Genomic DNA, 18,540 nt, shown 5'->3' on the forward strand with positions numbered 1-18,540 from the left:
TGCAATCAAGTATCTTTTAGTATAGATAATCAAATATCTTTTTGTTTGTTTATTTCATAACTATATGAAATAGACAAAATGCTATAATGCTGTATGTTCATAATATTTAATTAATCTATAAAATACAACAATAATATAATCAATGAAGAATATATCTACTTTTTTTTTTTTTTTGTATTGTGTTATATTAGTTATATGTTCTATATTTTGATTACTAATTCACGTAAAATCAATATAAACATAATTTCTTTACTAAAAAAAACATGTTTTGTTGAAATTTCCTCTTTCTGTTCTACTTTTCTTGAGGCAGATATGCATGCAGAACAAACTTACTTTATTTCAGGTTGACATTTAAAGCACACCTTTGCCTTTGTGTTTTTCTGCTTGAATAAAAAAGTTACCCAGTATAATAACAGAAATTTTTCAATCTCAGTCTTGCCGTTTTTCTTTGGAGCTATATCAGAAACTGTCAAAAAAGAAAGTAAGAAAAATAGCACACAATAGATTGTAGAATAATTGGTGAGAAAAAAAAAAAAAAAAAAAGTATAAAATGAAATATTTTAGAGTATTCATCTTTAGTATATATATAGCTGAAATGTTACTCTGCATCTTTTTATAAAACAACGTGATAGAATAAAAATTATAAAAAATTGTCAGAATTTCTGAGAACTATATAAGTTACAGTGCAGCTCAATAAAGATCAGATGTTGTGAAGTTAATTACAAAATCCGTTTAACATTTGTGACAGTAGATTTAATCCTTGGTACACATCAGATGACATAGTGTCCTAAGAACCAGGAACCACTGATTTTGACTACCTTTTCTTGTGTATTTGTCAAGAAGAGAAAATTAATTTTGAGATATGCTGAAAATGAGACAAGTCCCATTTTTCTTCTCCTTCATTAACTTCAATATCCTTACTAAATTTCACATCCCAGTATATTAGATATTGACTTAAACCTCAATATGAAGGTATTTATATTTACATCAAGTTATCATAAGGCTTATGACACTATTTCTAAAGTGTTGCTCATTCCCGAGAAAAAGGAACGTTCTTTTAAAAGAAGGAAAATTCAGTCCTTCTCTCCTCATCTTCTCTTCTCCCTCCTTTCGTCTTAGCCTCTTCTTGTCTCCTCTTCCCTTCAGAATGTACAGATTCAGTTTATTAAAAGGCAAGGAAGAGACAGCAAAAGTGTGACTAGACATATCAAGATAAACCAGCAGACAGTTTACTGTAAAAGGAAGCTCTATGCTGACAGGTATTCAACAATATAGAGTTTCAGCAGATTTTCAGCAATTAAGAGTTTCTATGTACAGGATAATATACAGAAAATGGCATGTGCATTAATATAGAGTAACTGATGAACTGCATACACTAAAAACATTTACGTGTTCGTAATAAATATGTAGGAATATAACTGCTAATAACAAGGATTAGAGAAAGTCCAATGTAGGACCACCAAGATGTTCAAGAGGCTGGTCATATTGGAAAAAGGAGACTTGGGGGATCTTATCTGTGACTATAAATACTTGAAAGAAGGGTGCACAGAAAATGGATCCATGTTCTTGACAAAAACTGAAACCTCTTGTTCTGTCTAAACAGCAGGAAACACTTATTTACTTTGCAAATGATCGAGCACGGAATAAATTGCTCAAAGATATTATGGAGTCTCCCTCCTTGGAAATATTCAAAAGCTGTCAGGATATGATCCTGTGCAAATTGCCTTAGGTGGTCCTGTTTGAGCAGGTGTCTGATCGACAGTGACCTTTAGAGATCCCTTCCAACTTAATCTATTCTGTGATTCTATGAAATAATATAAAACATATATGGATCCCAAGCTACTATGTTGATTGATAGAAGCTGGATTTATTTGGCTAAGAGGATGATAATTTAGAAGGAAAAGAATGAAATTACACATAACAGTGTTTTATTGAACAGAGATTAAAAAACAAACAAACAAAAACTAAAAACCTAAGACTTTGTATACAGAATTATTTGTATCCATGGAAAAAAATCTTTCAAAGCTTGTGAAGAAATTTATTTATTTATTTATTTATCAGAGTTACTCTCTTCTGGAAAGGCTGAAGGGCAGAGTGAAAATATAGGGGAGCCAAGAGTCTTTCATTACACTGGAAGTTAAATGTACTAGTCACTGGATAAGAAGAACACTTCAATTCTTTTACTGAAAATTCAAGAAAACATCAACAGATACATATATATTTTTTTAAATAAAGCCCTTTACACATTTGAAAAAAAAAAAAGAAACTATTTTGATTGTCTGTTCAAAAAAATCAAAGAAATGCATTATTTATAGGGTGGGTAGTGATAGGACAAGGGGGAATGGTTTTAAACTGAGACAGGGGAGGTTTAGGAGGAAGTTTTTCACCCAGAGGGTGGTGACACACTGGAACAGGTTGCCCAAGGAGGTTGTGGATACCCCATTCCTGGAGCTGGTTGGCAAACCTGCACATAGCAGAGGGGTTGAAACTAGATGATCTTTGTGGTCCTTTTCAACCCAAGCCACTCTATGATTCTGTGATTCTACTATCAGGAGCTGAAAGGGCAGCACAGGTTCCTAATTCATAATTCTACCTGTGATTCTTGCTTATCATTATTTGACTGAAAGTATAAGAACATGTAGAGGACAGAATGGGAGAAAATTACTGACTAGTAAAAAAAAACAGTATATAAGATGTACCTGAAATTGATCATGCTGTCATTCACTCATATAGGCAGGAACACATATATTTGGCTATTATTTTCTGAAGTTTCTGCCCTCACAAACTACTTACTTGACAATTTTTGATTTTTTTTTTCTTGTTTTCTCTGTATTGATTTCCAGTAGAACTGTCACCCTAACTGATTAATCTGTATAGGTACATGGAACATGAATGTCCTCTTTCTTAAGATAAATCTCGTACAACAACTCTTGTGGGGGAGGGCAGAAGGGTGGTGGAAAGAGTTGAAAAATATCTCTGAAAAGAAGGCCCAGAATATAAGAGAAAAATTGCATTTTCAAAACAGAAGATTAGTGTAGGAAGATGTAAACAAACAAAACTGTGACATCTTTTGAACTACACTACACCATTTTCCACTGAACTTAATGACTGCATTCTTTTAAAGAATTAATTCTCAAGATACTGTGTTTGTTTCAAAGCATCATATTTTGATCATTTATTTCCTCTTGTTACTATGTCTATTAAATACAATCACGAACTTTATACTGGTGTCAATTACCTAGAATGAGATTCAGAAAATGTATAACACCGCCGAATGGTCTATCTCATTTAGCAATTTATTTATTTATTTTAAATTCAGTCTGGGATTAGAATTGGAATTCAAATGAAGACTTACAGGGCTACTGCCTTGTCTCTTAAGGTGCAATATGGAGCATAACTTTATGGTAAGGATGTCTGGGAGAGTTGTTGAGTAGAAGATCAGTTAACCGGAGGAACAAATTTCACAGTGTAAGTCTGAAGGAAGACAAAAGATAATTAATGGAATTAATTAAATATCTAATTCTCCTTTTTTTTTTTTTTCTCTCATGAATAAACTTGCTTACAGAAAAGCATTATATGATAACAAATATTTGTGAAGGTCTTTTATGTAATTGTTTGAGATCCAGACACAGTAAAAGCTTTGAAAAGATGAATTCTAAATAGCTATAAGACTATGTGCCAGCATCTATCTAAAAATAAAGATACTCTACAACTATCTGAGGTGAGGCTCAGCCTCTTCTCTCACGTAACCAGGGATAGGACTAGAGGAAATGGCCTCCAGTTGCACCAGGGGAGGTTGAGGTGGGATGTTAGAAAAAAATTCTTCTTCAAAAGAGTGGTCAGGTGATGGAATGTGTTGCCCAGGGAGGTGGTTGAGCCACTGTCTCTGAAGGTGTCGAAGAAATGTTTAGACATGGTACTAAGGGACATGGTTTTGTGGTGTAATGTTGGTGGTAGGTGGAAGGTTGAGCTAGATGATCTTGGAGGTCTTTTCCAATCTTGATTCTATGACACTATGCTTTTGTCAGTCAAATCTTGTATTTCTGTTAAGTGGTTTGCTCACATCAGAAATCCTCTTAAGGAATAATCTGTCCATACAGTCACTTTCTAAGCTACATTCTCTTTAGACCAAGAAAAAATTCTTATATACTAAAAAAAATATAATAGGATATTATATATTCTTTGCATACACATTCACAAATACATACATTCACAGGTACATACACACACACACATATATGTAATTGTATGTTTTAATTTACCTTCATGAGGCCATATCAATCTGCTTTGGTTGATTTAGATGTTTCCTACTCTTGACTGAGTTGATCTGAATTGTTGTTTTTTAATCTCACGTAAGGTATACATATACATATAAAGAATATCCTCTCCCTCCTATAAATAGGAGCAGGACAGCTAGGCCAATATGGCTGGATGTTGCAATGAAATAAAATAGGGGAACTTCACAATGTTCTTTTCTCAGTCAACTAGTACCGTAAACAAGCTAATGAAGCTAATCAGCTTCAGAAATCACCTGTGAGATTTTCTTCAAACACTACTGATACTGAGATGTAAGTATTACTCTCTGATACGTGCCTACTGCTCTTGCTTGAGCTGTTGGTCCACTTCAGTTAAGGACACTCACAAAACACTAGAAATATCAGAGACATCTGTGTATATTAGAAATATATTTGTATTTTAACTCTGATACTATTCAGCATACTATTCTGAGTAATATTACCATGATTTATTCACTGGATGTTCATTTCTTTACTCAATTTATACATAGTGTATCCTATGGCCAATATTTTTGAATGATCAGAGAGGTCTAATTTATAGATAAATTATTTCTATATTTTACCAGAAGAATCTGATCTATTAACATTCTCGTACTATATTTTGTTATCCTTAACTGAATCTAGATGATGCTTAGTTTTCTACTACTATCTAGCTTTTTTATTATTTTTGCAAGACTAATATATTTCATTTGAAATCAAAGCATATTTATTTACATGTATCTATGATTTCTCATTAAAAAAAATAATAATAATTTTGCCAGTATTTTATAAGAAATCTCTTGTCTTGCATTTAATTTTATGTCACTGATTGATAGATTAAAACATGAAAGGCACAAAAATCTTTAACTTCACAATCAGTTATGAAAACTTTTCTTACTTTTTAATTATTAAGGAAAGATATAACTCAAGTTTACACTTGAATTAAAAATAAGAAAAGCATTATATTTTGTCTGCAATGTTAAAGTGTAAGGCATTCAGAAATGGATACTTTGACAGAGGCAGCAAAACATTCATATTTTATATTTGCTCTATTTTATAATGCAGTTTTTTCATTTTTTTGAACAGAAAATCAATTTTTTTTTTTTTTTTTTTTCAAATGTGTAAAGGAAGTCTGAATTTTTAAAAGGTTTTTTTCTGCAAAAAAATCTGAAAAACAAAGATCACTCAGGAATGTGAATACCTTATCCATATACACTTTGATCTTATATTCATGTGAGAAATACTTAAAAGCAATAAACCAAAATTGCTTGCATATATGAAAATAATTTTTCCATCGATCCAACAGTCAACTTTCCAAAATCTGTCTGCATTTTCTAGTGATTTACCTAGACATAGATTAATTCTTCTGCCTTTGAATGTTGGATCAGACTCTCAAGCGTTAATAAATTCATTCTCTTCAAAGTGAAATCTCCTTAATTTTCTAATTCTGAAAACTCTGATCACTCATTATTACAATTTTAGCATTAATAAAGGACAGAAGAATCATCATGATTTAAAACTTTAATTAGGAAACTGATAACTTAAATGTAGCTTGCTGTCTCATTTAAATTGCATCAAATTAATTGTGTGTGTTTAATTCATCAGTGTTTAACACTAGATATTAATTTTCTTAGAGATTATATGAAAGAGGGAAAGGGAAGAAAGTGGAGCCAAAGGGAAAGGATCAATATGAGCATTTAGTCATTCAGGAAACAGGTTTGACTTGAGGTGACTCAAGTAAAGATTGGAGCAAAGGAAATGAACTTATTCTTGTGCCACAAAGTGGATATACTGATTTCCATGATAATTTGGTCTCAGGAACTTTTCTGCTGAAGCCAGTGTCTCTTGTTTAAATGGAATCCTTACTCCCACTCCAACTAGTAATCTAGCACCCATCCCCTATCCTGCTGCCTCTGCTGTTTCAACCAACTGTTCCATGTGAAGTATTTTTCCCATTTACATCAGATACAATATCGTTAATACACTGACATGCTTTAAGCTACAGTATGTCTTCCAATTCCAGTCTAGTCTTCTCTTTGTCACACTTTCTTCTACACCACATTCTGGTTTTCATCACACTGAGGACTATATCATTCTCATTTAGATTAGATATTTTTTGCATTTTTTTGTCCTTCTATTGTTTATATAGTATTTTCTGTTTTTCCCTTTGTCACTTCAGATTATTTCTAATGTAGAGATAGCCAGGAAATGAGTCCATGAGGCATACTGTAAAAACTGAGCTATGCACTATTAATTCATTAGTTTACTTCTTGATTCTGTTTTGCGCTACTCTGTTTAGCTCCTTCTAGGACAATATCTAGTATGATTTACTCTTTGGGCTACTCTCAAAATCAGTAAAGAAGAAATTGCACTGCATTTTTTTTTTTTTTTCTATTTCACATTGTCTTCCAGTACTACCCCTGCAGACTCCTATCTTTCAAAAAAATTCTGCATTTTCTCATCTTGTGCCTCAGGATATTAACTCACACATTTAGTTTCATGCAGTAAAAATACTACCATGCTCTAAAGTCACTACTAGGACTAAAAATTTTAGAAAAAAAAAAAAAAAAAGTAACCCAACACACTACAGGTGTCTTACACAGTTCATAAGAAAAAGTAGTCTTGCTTTTGTACCTGTTTTTAATATTTGAAAATAATATTCCTTTGATGGAAAAGAAAATCTACTAACTTTGCTATAGCATGAATAAGTACATTGCATGCATTCCCGTGCAGCTGAAATCTAAGTAGACCATCCTTATCATCTTAATGTAAGGACTGTTGTAAATATCAAGTGGGAAATACTATTTGTTTTACCAGAGTCCTTAGCAGATTTGAGAGATTAACAGCAGAGTGCAAGGATAAGTACATAGTTCATACCTCTTCTGAGTTCCTCTATTTCCACCTTGATTGCAACAGATTAAGTGTAATTATCAATTTGAAATAATTGAGTTTGTTTTAAGCTACTAGTTTTCTTCTCATCTTACCCCCTGAATGTGTTTTCAGACTTTTCTGAACCAGCTACCTCACTGTGCTCACTGAAAGGTGGAAAAGGGACCCCATAAGAAAAAGTAAAAGGCAAAAAGAAGGTTTCACAGTAACTGAGAATAGAGGGGGGGGGGGGGGGGGGAATAAAAGGGGATAGTTAGGAATAGTTTATAGAAGCAGGAATGTGGAGCTCATTAGAGAAAGGGGGATAGCAGCACAGGGTCTGGGATAGTGAGGGCGATGAAGGCCATGCTGATAAGGTTTGAGACATCTGGCAGGGAAGTGATTAGATGTCCATAGAGTAAGACATAACTAGTTTGGGGGATGCCCCCCTTCTCTGTCAGGAGTTATGGCAAGGAAGGTCAGAAGCCTTCACAAAAAAGACAACAAATTCTTCAATCCATGACCCACTACACACATGCAATAGGGGAGGGTCTGCATGCTTTGGGGTAAAATGAATATCTATCCGAATTCCAGGAAACTATTTATTAGTTTGGCCTATATCTGTAGCACGATTTTTCTAGATGGTGTGCAAGCTTGGAGGAATTATCCCCCTTGCACCAGGGCTTTTGCACAATTGCCAATAAAACATACCTTCTCTGTATCCTTACAGGCTATAGGGTTTGATTTTCCACACGTCACTCACATTCACTGTTTGATCTCCATAAACATTCAACAAGCACTGATGAATGTTTGGTGAAGTTGGTGCAATTTTTTCTTCATGGAGGAATTCAGTGGCATAACTCTGGTTCATGTGCACTTCCACGTCAGCTGCCATTTGGTCATAGTGCCCCTCTGCTGACATCTGCCACACAGGAAAAAAAAAAAAAAGAAAGTAACAATATTGGTAGCAAGGTTCAGCTACCGCCATAGCACCAGTATCCACATCTGATGTTATAGGCCAACATAATAAAGCAAGAGGCATTATTGTCTGAGCAGCCCTAGCAAAATATACAATATTGTTAATAAAAAAGTAAAAAAAAAAAAAAATCTTAAAACATTAAACAAAAAAAAAAAACAAAAAACAAAAAAAAAAAAAACCACAAAACAAAAACACACAAAAAATAAAAGAGAGGAACCAAAACATAAAACTAATGGGATATTTGACATTGTTTTTGTAAAAATAATACATGGGCTTGATGGTAGTGACTGCAATTATCAGTGAGGTGTCAAAGTATTCATCAGAGGCTGATGAAACTTTACTCTTCCTGTACTTCACCCCTGACAATAATTTTGTGTATCATCAAAAAAAGATGACATGAGTAAGGGGTGATTGTGAACATGCACGAACTGAAAAGTTTGGAATAAAAAATAGAAAAGTTCCACATAAACATGAGGAAAAACTTCCTTGAGTGTTCCTGAGCATTGGACCAGGCTCCCCAGAGGAGACTCATTCTCTGGAGATACTCAGAACCTGTCTGGACACTTTCCTGTGTAACAGACTCTAGGAACCTTGTTTAGCTGGGAGGTTGGACAAAATGATCTCCCGAGGCTCCTTTCAACCCCTCAGATTCTGTAATTCTATGTGACTGAAAACACTTTTCTACAACAGATTTTTGTTATTGTGGTCACATATTGAATAATCATTTTGGATTCATTCAGCTCATGCATTTGGTATAACACAGATAGTTACATGTTTCAAAATTATGTGTGCTAAACTATTGAAATTACCTGGTCATATCCCAAATTAGAGTAGGTGACTGTAGTCACACCCATACTAGTAAACAATGAAAAAATGAGCAGAAAAGGGTTTAGTTAGAGTGCACTATGCTCTTGCTAATCCTATCCAGTACCTTTAGGAATGTCAGGTATGTAGCATAAGACAGAACAGTTTCCAGCTGATCTAACACACACTGGAGATCAGCTCTACCCTAAAAGTTTGATAGCATCAACTGATCTCAGGACGACAATCCTTCTCACTGCTGTGTTGAAGACAATTTCAGAACAATCGCAATTATGAGATTTTTCACTTTAAATTAATCCATGGTTTTGTGATTTTTGGTTTTCAGTATTCCACATCATAACATCATGTGGGGCACTGGGACTTTAACTGTTAATGCTCGAGTCCTGAGTACCTGCCCAGAAGAGAAAAGAACTACATTCCCCAGGAGACTTTGTGGTCAGGGAGAGGAAATTTAACTCCTGGCAAGGTCACCTGATGTGCTCTTTCTCGCCTGCCCTTCGTCGTGGGCGCTGCTCCCGTCTCCCCGCTGCTCAACTGGACTGTGCATCTCACCTCAGCATTGTGATGAGGCCTATCCACCTTTTGGACATTCTCTCATTATATTTGATTTATTAGCTTCAATTCTGATTATATTGTATTATAGTGTGTTATCTTGCATTCCGATACTATATTTAGTAAATTAGTTTGTTTCTCCTCAGCTTGTTGCCGCTGTTTTAATTATTTTGGGGTCCCCTGTTTGCTTTTTTTCTGGAGGCGTGGATCCGTGGATCCCTCCACCCCACTCACAGAATCACAGAATCACAGAATTGTGGGGGTTGGAAGGGGCCTCCAAAGATCATCGAGTCCAACCCCACTGCCAAAGCAGGTTCCCTACAGCAGGTCGCACAGGTAGGCATCCAGGCAGGTCTTGAACATCTCCAGAGAAGGAGACTCCACCACCTCCCTGGGCAGCCTGTTCCAGTGCTCCGTCACCCTCACCGTAAAGAAGTTCTTGCGCACATTTGTGCAGAACTTCCTATGCTGCAGTTTCCGGCCGTTTCCCCTTGTCTTGTCTCCACTCATCACTGAAAAGAGTCCGGCCTTGCCATTCTGCCCCCCACACCTTAGATATTTGTAGACCTGGATCAGGTCCCTTCTCAGTCTTCTTTTCTCAAGGCTGAACAGACCCAGTTCACTCAGCCTTTCTTCATAGGAGAGATGCTCCAGGCCCTTCACCATCTTTGTGGCCCTCCGCTGGACTCTTTCCAAGAGATCCCTGTCTTTTTTGTACTGGGGAGCCCAGAACTGGACGCAGTACTCCAGATGAGGCCTTACCAGGGCAGAGTAGAGGGGGAGGATCACCTCCCTCGACCTGCTGGCCACGCTCTTTTTAATGCATCCCAGGATGCCATTGGCCCTCTTGGCCACAAGGGCACACTGCTGGCTCATGGCCAACCTGCTTATCATAGAACCGGGCCAAACCAGCCCGTAAACCATTGACACCATGAGAGTTTAACCTCTAGATCTTTCCTACAAGCTGAAAAACCTTTTTATGTCATTTTGCTTATGTAGCTATTACTTATCTGTTTATATTTCTTTATCCTTATGTAAGGCCTTAATTAAACACTCTGGCTACAAGAAGCTTTGAAGGAAGATATATTTCTGATCTGTCCTTTTTGTCTCCTGAAGAATGAAGAATGCAAGCATGGTTAATCTGGCTTCCGTTATTGAATTCTTATTGTTTACTACTGTTTCCCATATGTGTTCCAGCATGATAATTAAAAGGTGGAAAAAAGAAGTTTCCTGACCTGTTTTTGGGGTTTTTTTTTAGGCACTTCTTAAAATGTGGTGAGTATAGCAGAGGTAGTCTGCCTAGCCTCTGAGAAATAGGGTTAGGGTTAGAGGAGACATTCAGTTAGAAATTCCTCATATTGATCAAAATGTAAATTCAGTAGGTTCTGAAAAGCTTCAACCTTAATTCCTGTGTAATGTTTGTGTCCCAACTTTTTGAGCTTTATAGTTCACTGTAGGAGATATTGGCTACCTGGGCACTTCTGGCTCTTATTCAGCCAACTGTCCATCAGTACATTAAGGTCCCTTTCCATCTGGAAAGCTACCTGATGGAAAGGGACCTTGGTGTACTAATGGATAGTCAGCTGAACATGAGCCAGCTGTGTGCCCAGTTGGCCAAGAAAGTCATTGGCATCCTGGCTTGTATCAGGAATGGTGTGGCGAGCAGGACTAGGAAAGTAATCCTGCCCCTGTACTCTGCATTGGTGAGGCCTCACTTTGAGTGTTGCTTTCAGTTTTGGGCACCTCAAACCAGAAAGGACATTGAGGTGCTGGAACAGGTCCGAAGAAGGGCAACAAGGCTTGTGAAAACATGCCCAACAAGGAGTGACTGAAGGATCTAGGGCTGTTTAGTCTGGGGAAGAGGAGGCTGAGGGGAGATTTGTTTGCTCTTTTCCAAAACCTGAAAGGTGCTTACAGCAAGAGTGGGATTGGTCTCTTCTCACTTGTGACAGCTGACAGGATGAGGGTAAATGGCCTGAAGTTGCACCAGGCTAAGTTTAGGTTGGATATCAGCAAACACTTCTTTACAGAAAGGGTCATTAAGCACTGCAATAGGCTGCCCAGATAGATGGTTGAGTCACATTTCCTGAATGTGTTTAAGAACCATTCGGATGTGGTGCTCAGGAACATGATTTAGCAGAGGGTTGTTAGTTTAGGGTAGTTTGGTTAGGTTGCTGTTGCACTCGATCTTTAAGGTCTTTTCCAACCTGAGCAATTCTATGATTCTGTAAACAATGACCCATTAAGATGAGTATGTGGTCCCTGTGACAAGCTTCAGTAATTGCAGAATCACAGAATTGTAGGAGCTGGAAGGGACCTCCAGAGATCATTAAGTCCAACCCCCCTGCCAAAGCAGGGTCCCTACAGCAGACTGCACAAGTGGGCATCCAGGAGGGTCTTTAATGTCTCCAGAGAAGGAGAATCCACAAGCTACTTGGACAGCCTGTCCCAGTGCTCTGTCACCCTCACCATAAAGAACTTCTTTTGCATATTTGTGTGGAACGTCCTATGCTCAAGTTTATGGCTGTTTCCCCTTGTCCAGTCCTCATCCGCTGAAAAGAGATTGGCCATATCCCTTTGCCTCCCACACTTAAGGTATTTATAAACATTAAAAAGATCTCAGTATTCTTTTCTCAAGGCTGAACAGACCAAGTTTGCTCAGCCTTTCCTCAAAAGAATGATAGTTTAGTCAAGGAAACAGGATTATTAAACAGAAAAACAAAATTATTCCCTAATTTCAGTGTCAGAGGACTTAAATCCTGAAAAGTATTACTACACCTTTAGCGTATGCCATATTAGAGAAACATCAGGAAGAGATAGGCCTAACTTGCTGTCAATACAAATTCCACAAGAAATATAGAACATCAGAATCAGAATATCAGAAATTACCTTATAATGCTCAGAGACTGATTTATAAAATGGAGTCAGTACCCTGAACTTTGAGAGAGCAAACTTTGGGTATAAGTGATTCTTGGATGAGACCCCTGGGAAACTGTCTTTATGGACAAAGGAACAGAACAAAGTTGGAAGCATTTCAAATATGCCTTTCTGAGAGCATAAGAGCTCACCATCTTCCAGAATAAAAAATTAGACAGATGAGGCAGGAAACCGGAATGGGTGAGCAAAGACCTGTTGGTCAGACTGAGGAGAAAAAAAAAAGTGTAAGAGCTGATTTCCTCAAACATGTGGAAGGCTGAGGTACTTAATGAGTTGTCTCAGTCTTCATTACCAGTCAGGCCTCCCACCTCCCTGAAATCCTAAGCAGGGGTCTGGGGAGAAAAATCACTCCTATTGTAAGAAAAGACCAAGTCCAATACCCCACATGAGGCTGAATATGTACTTGGGCCAGATGGTAAGCATCCCAGGAGAAAAAAAAAGCTTCTTTACTTTGAAGGTGACAGAGCATCAAAACAGGCAACACAGAGAAGTTGTGGAGTCTTTTCTCTGGAGATATTCAAAACCTGTCTGGATGCTTTTCAGTATAAAATGCTCTGGTGAACTTGGTTCAACAGGGGTTTGAACTAGGTGATCTGCAGAGGTCCTTTCCAGCCCCTACAATTCTGTGATTTGGCTGCAAGGAGTACAGTTTCTTCCAGACACAATTTTACAGGAACTATATTTAATTTCATGCCTAGGCATCATCTCTAGAACAGAGAATACAGTTGTGGCGCTGTAGGAATGGTAACTGCATCTAATGTAAGTTGAATACCTAAAAAGAAGTGCAAAAAAAATTGTGCCAACTTCAGCACTTTTGTGCTGAAGTTTAAGGCTTATTTCTTTCCTATATTTTTTCAGATTACTTTTTCAGACTCCAGTAGACATGTTGGCTTCTACCTTTTCTACTCATTATCTATCAAAACCAATGACTCATGTTGAATGTGCAGTCACCCAAGTAGACACTGCTAGGAACCTTGTGACTGGGTAATAAATTCTAGATGACATTACATGTAGGTAAGAGTTATGAGATGCACATGAAGAAAATAATTTGAATTTCCTATATAAAACAATGGATTCCAACTTTTCATTAACACTTAGGAGGAAAATATGCTTTTGAATTTTTAAAAAGGAAAATGTTGGTACAACAACAACACAAATATATTAGAAAATATGGAATAATAGTAAGAATATCTTTATGCCACTGCGTGAAACTTTCATTTACTTTCATTTGAAAAGAATGAATAATTCTGGCCTTTATTGAAAAGTAAAAAGCATACCTGGAAGATAGTTTAAAGAAGGCTAATGAAGATCTTAAAAATTGTACAACTTCCTCTGTGATGACTTGTGTGATAAGAACTACTAAGTGGACTTCAGTCTTGAAGAGAAGTGTTCTGCACAGAAGCATGTATCATGAAGAAAGTTGCTTGTGTACTTTCTCTTTTAAGGAAAGAATAAAAAGGTGGAAGGCTTTTTTATTAAGGCTGTGCCCCTACTCCCCCCATTGTCCTAAAAATATAGTAAATCTTAATAATCAAAATCTTGTGGAAAAAAATGCACAATAAAGACTCTTCATACTATAACTGATAACAGATTTGTACAACTTCTCATTATGGGAAATTATACATAGATAGAATTTGCAGTTTCTAAGATGCAGATAGTTTAAGTCATGGAGAATAAATCAATTTGGAGTTCATGCATAATGAAAAAAACAACATCAACGTGCAATTAATTGAAGGCTAACAAAATACTAGGAAGAAATTTTATATATACCTGCTCTGTTTCTGCCATCTCCTAACTATCTTTTTGGTAGGCATTTTAGGAGCTAATCTGATACAGTGTGACTACCTTGCTCTGAAAATAATACATTTCAGTGACGAAAGGATGGATTACCTACGTGGATTAGGGAAAATACTACTACCTGTAGAACTATTTTAAATTGCTAATTCCAAGCAATGCAATAATGTGACTTTCTGGGACAGTCTTTGAATCTATCTTGAAAAATAAGTGACAGAATTAACCTGAAGTGATTTTCTCCCTGGAGAGAAGTTCTTGGTAGATAAGCTTAAGTAACACATACGTCAGCCAGAAGTAAATTTAAATCAGTTAAAAAAAGTTACCTTGAAGAGAGGTCCATTGTCGCATGGGATTTGCGGTTCTATCAGGAACTCTTATTTAATGATAGGTTCAAGTCCTAGAGAAGACAGAGTTCAGGAGGCAGTCCCTGGCTTGTCAAGGTTGTCACAAACTAAAATATAAAGCTATCAGCATGAAAGAATTATCTATGTAGGAACGTATAGGCAATACATTTAGTACCTTTTTATTCTTTTCCCTCCTTTTTTCTTGCCCCAAAACAGGTCTGTTAAATTCAGTTTCAAAGCCACTCCAGAGCAAGGCTGAAGCTCACAGCTGTAGCAAGGTACTCGAGCTGTCACACAACAGACCCATTCGCCAGTAAAACGGTACATTTTATAATATTTTAGAACTTGCCTGACTGAAATAAGACAAGTATTTAATTTGCTATTGTTTGAAATATTACAGAAAAAAAAGGCATTAATCAACCAGAAATTAACTGATTGATTTTAATTACACACACAAAAAGAAAAAAAAAAAAGTGCCACTGCTTCAAGGTTTTACCCTGTCATTAATTTATATCATAAATGTCTGGAAAATAAAGTTCTAATAAAACTGCGAACACAGATGATAGTTTAATTCTAATACAAAAACTTTTTATTTATTTATTTCTATTGTTTTTTTGGGGGGGTTCTTTCATAGATCTATTAAAAATCCAAGAGCAAATTACTTTTGCTTGATGGATTGTGCAGTGGTAAAATACAAGTTGTGTTAAGTAGCATTCCAAAAAAAAAAAAGAAACAAACACTGAATCTTTCCAAACATGCCTTTTGGCTAGTTTTATGTTCATTTTGCAATGTTCCACAAAAAAAAACTTCTCAAATTTACCATTTTCGCTTCTCAGATGCAAACCTCCTCACTGAACAGAAACTCTATAAACGACAGTGTTCAAGACTATAACCTTAAGTGTGCTTGTCATGACATACTTGCTGCACAGTCTTAAAAACAATAACAGCAAAGATAATGGAAGACACTGAAAGGTTTATAACTGCAAAAACATTTAAGCTAGCAAAATCTTCCCTCTTGAAAAAGTGTAAACACTAACCTGTTTTACTTTCTGATGTTGTTTCTAGCAACTGAATGAAAGTCTGCGAGTTAAGTTACAAAGGCACTAGTACTGACTGGACACTACCAAGTGTGTTAGAATTCAAAATGACTTTGAGTAAACAAACATAAATTACTACGTTTTTTATTCATTGAGTGACAAGAAAATAATAATTATGATATTGAATGAATCTTTACAAGTTCATATTTCATGATTAAGGTTTCATTAGCTCTCCAAAAGATTTTTTTAGCATAAATCATTCTGAATTTTGCAAGTGTGTACATATATAAATATTTGTATAAACAATGAATACAAAGATGTCACAATCATGAAATAAGAGAACTTGGGGAAACAGATTATAATAACAAGAAGAGAAAAGATAGAATACTTATTCACATTCCAGTCTCACTGCAAAGCTCCAGAAGAGGGATCTCCAAAAGTGATCCTTTCCCCCGGTAGTCAGCTCTTAAATGGGTCTAGGAGAGGTGGAGCCAGGCTCCACCCCTTCCGGCAGCACAGGTGAATTGCCTTCACCTGTGCTGCTGTGGCTGACTCATTGCTCACGTCAGGTGATCAATCAGAGGTTCAGGCTGTGATTCAGCAGTTCCTATACAATATTAAAAAAAAAAGACAAAAGGAAAAAAAGAAAAAAAAGTAGTAGAATTTTATATTATGAAAGTGTTTCAATGATGTAGCTGACTGTTCTGTGACTGAAAAATTAAGTCTGCATACTGCTGCTATCAATATTTAAGTGGCACTGACAAGACAAAGGCAGAAGGAAGAATTGTTATGAATAAATTGGTTTCTACCTGCAATGTCTTTTATATTAATCATTGATTTTTAGTGTGCTATTTTAAAATGTTCATGTCTCATTAACAAATTAGGACATGATCATCAAGTATTCTTCTTTGATAGAATAACTAGTTTAGCAGATTACAATGAAACAATGGCATTGATTTTAAAAAAGCTCTTACAGTGGATAATACAACATTCTCAAAATCCAAGCAGAGAAAAGACAGTTACCTCGGAGACATCTACAATACTGATTGAAAATAATGCTGAATGAAATTATGTAAGTATTTTGATTGGTTAATATGTAGGTTTTCTGGTCTGAATGCAGTTTTGTTCAATACTTTCATTTCTGCTAGCTGGCAGAATTTAGAGAATATTTTAAAAATTGTTGATAACAAATTTAATGAAATCGAGTTGAAAGAGTTTGCAAACACATTACAGAATTGTTTTTTGAATTTCACAAGATAAAGGTAACATCACTTGACAGTAGTACTGTGCTAAACGAGTAAATGATTAACACCACAGCTCGAAAGATTTAGAGAATGACAGTGATCCATATATTAACATAGGTTGATTCTTATGAAAAATGAAAACATCATTTAGGAAACCAGGTGCTTTAAATGCAGATTATATTTTTTTCTATCCTAAATTTCAGTTTTGAATGAAAGTTGTAGTCCAAAAAGAATATAACAAATGATAGCAATTACAACAATAACTGAAATACATCTTAGGAGGAAAGATCAAAGACACTTGTTTGATTTTATTTGGCAGACTACAGAAACTACAATGAGAAGGGCAATAACTAGATGTCCTTATTTTGCTGGAGAAAAATTTATGTTAAATGTTGAGGAAAAATCTTCGTAATAAAGGCAGTAAATAACAGGAAGATAATAGCAAATAGGTCATAGATCATAGATTTTTAAAGAATTGAATATGTATTTATCTCTGATTATAATAGTCAAGTTATATACCATCTTTGATAAAAGAGAATCAAGTGATCTTTCATAATACATTTCAGTATCCTTTCTGTGCAATTTTATGATCAATGCTAAATATTTAAAAAGTCTCAAATCTCTTGAGTTGCTGAATATGCTAAATATGCTAAATTCATTACGAAACATAGCATAATTTTATTATAATATATAAATGTAGAAGTAGTTTATGAATATTATTTTCATGGTATGTCTGGTATGTCTGAGCAGCAATGCTCAGACCAGGAGAGCTGGCAGCCGTTACAACGGCAGCCCTCCAAGCCCTGCGAGAAGTGGCTAAGGTTGCGGAACCTGTGCATCCGTGGGCAGACATAAAGCAAAGCCACTCAAATTTCGAAAACAGATGTTATATCCGGCGTAAGGGATCGTAAATCCTGTGTTATTGAACAGGGAAATTGCCAGTATAATTTCATCTTGACCCAACCTGTAATGATAACATGCCTTTGGACACAAGACACCTTAGGTCGATCTTTTAAATTCAAGGTGGATCTCCTTAGTCAACAAACAACTGATGTCCCATATACAACTCCCACTAGGAGACTGGAGAGTGTTATCTCCCCACAAATTCATCAAATCGGGCCGTACGCCATAAAGAACACAGGTCAGCGTCAGGTGATCTTTAATCCAACGTGGTCCCTTAAACGAGTGATGCTATTATTGCAAACTAATGTGTCAACTATTAAACCAGATTGTGCATTATTTTTAGGCATGTCATATGCCGGATGGTCGGCATGGCTTCATCGACAGGCACTTGATACACCTAGAAGAGCAAAAAGAGATGTTTCTGGTATTCTGGGAACAGGTTTAGGAGTCTTAAACAGTATAGACACTGAAATACTCATGAGTAAATTGAATGCCATTACAAGTAATATACGTGAATTGCAACATCCTCTACAGTCGTCTCTATCAGGTTTAGGAACAAGCCAATGGCTTTTATCAGATGTGTTACCACAATGGGAAAAGATAGATAGGAAAGATCATCTGCTGATTATGGATGCGCTTTCAGCAGTCCAAGGTAATACTTCTTTAGCCCTCAGTTGCATTCAGGCCCAGATGTGGATGCAGTTTATAGCAGCGACAATCGTGAGAGAAGTTGAGGATGGCACTATACCCACTGAAATTAGAAAAGTAATTTGGGACAATGCAAAT

The 18,540-nt window shown here is 36.1% G+C and overlaps 1 long non-coding RNA gene across 1 annotated transcript; it reads right to left on the minus strand.

Moving 5' to 3' along the window:
• Window positions 1-3,333: 3,333 nt before the first annotated feature.
• Window positions 3,334-16,034, minus strand: LOC125684898 (uncharacterized). Its single transcript, XR_007373351.1, has 5 exons — window positions 16,004-16,034; window positions 14,550-14,623; window positions 13,710-13,869; window positions 7,854-8,064; window positions 3,334-3,474 (listed from the first exon to the last, which is right to left on the minus strand). It is a non-coding gene; the product is annotated as an uncharacterized LOC125684898 (long non-coding RNA).
• Window positions 16,035-18,540: the final 2,506 nt, after the last annotated feature.

This window comes from Lagopus muta, chromosome 1, assembly GCF_023343835.1.
Source record: "Lagopus muta isolate bLagMut1 chromosome 1, bLagMut1 primary, whole genome shotgun sequence".
Lineage (NCBI taxonomy): Eukaryota > Metazoa > Chordata > Aves > Galliformes > Phasianidae > Lagopus > Lagopus muta.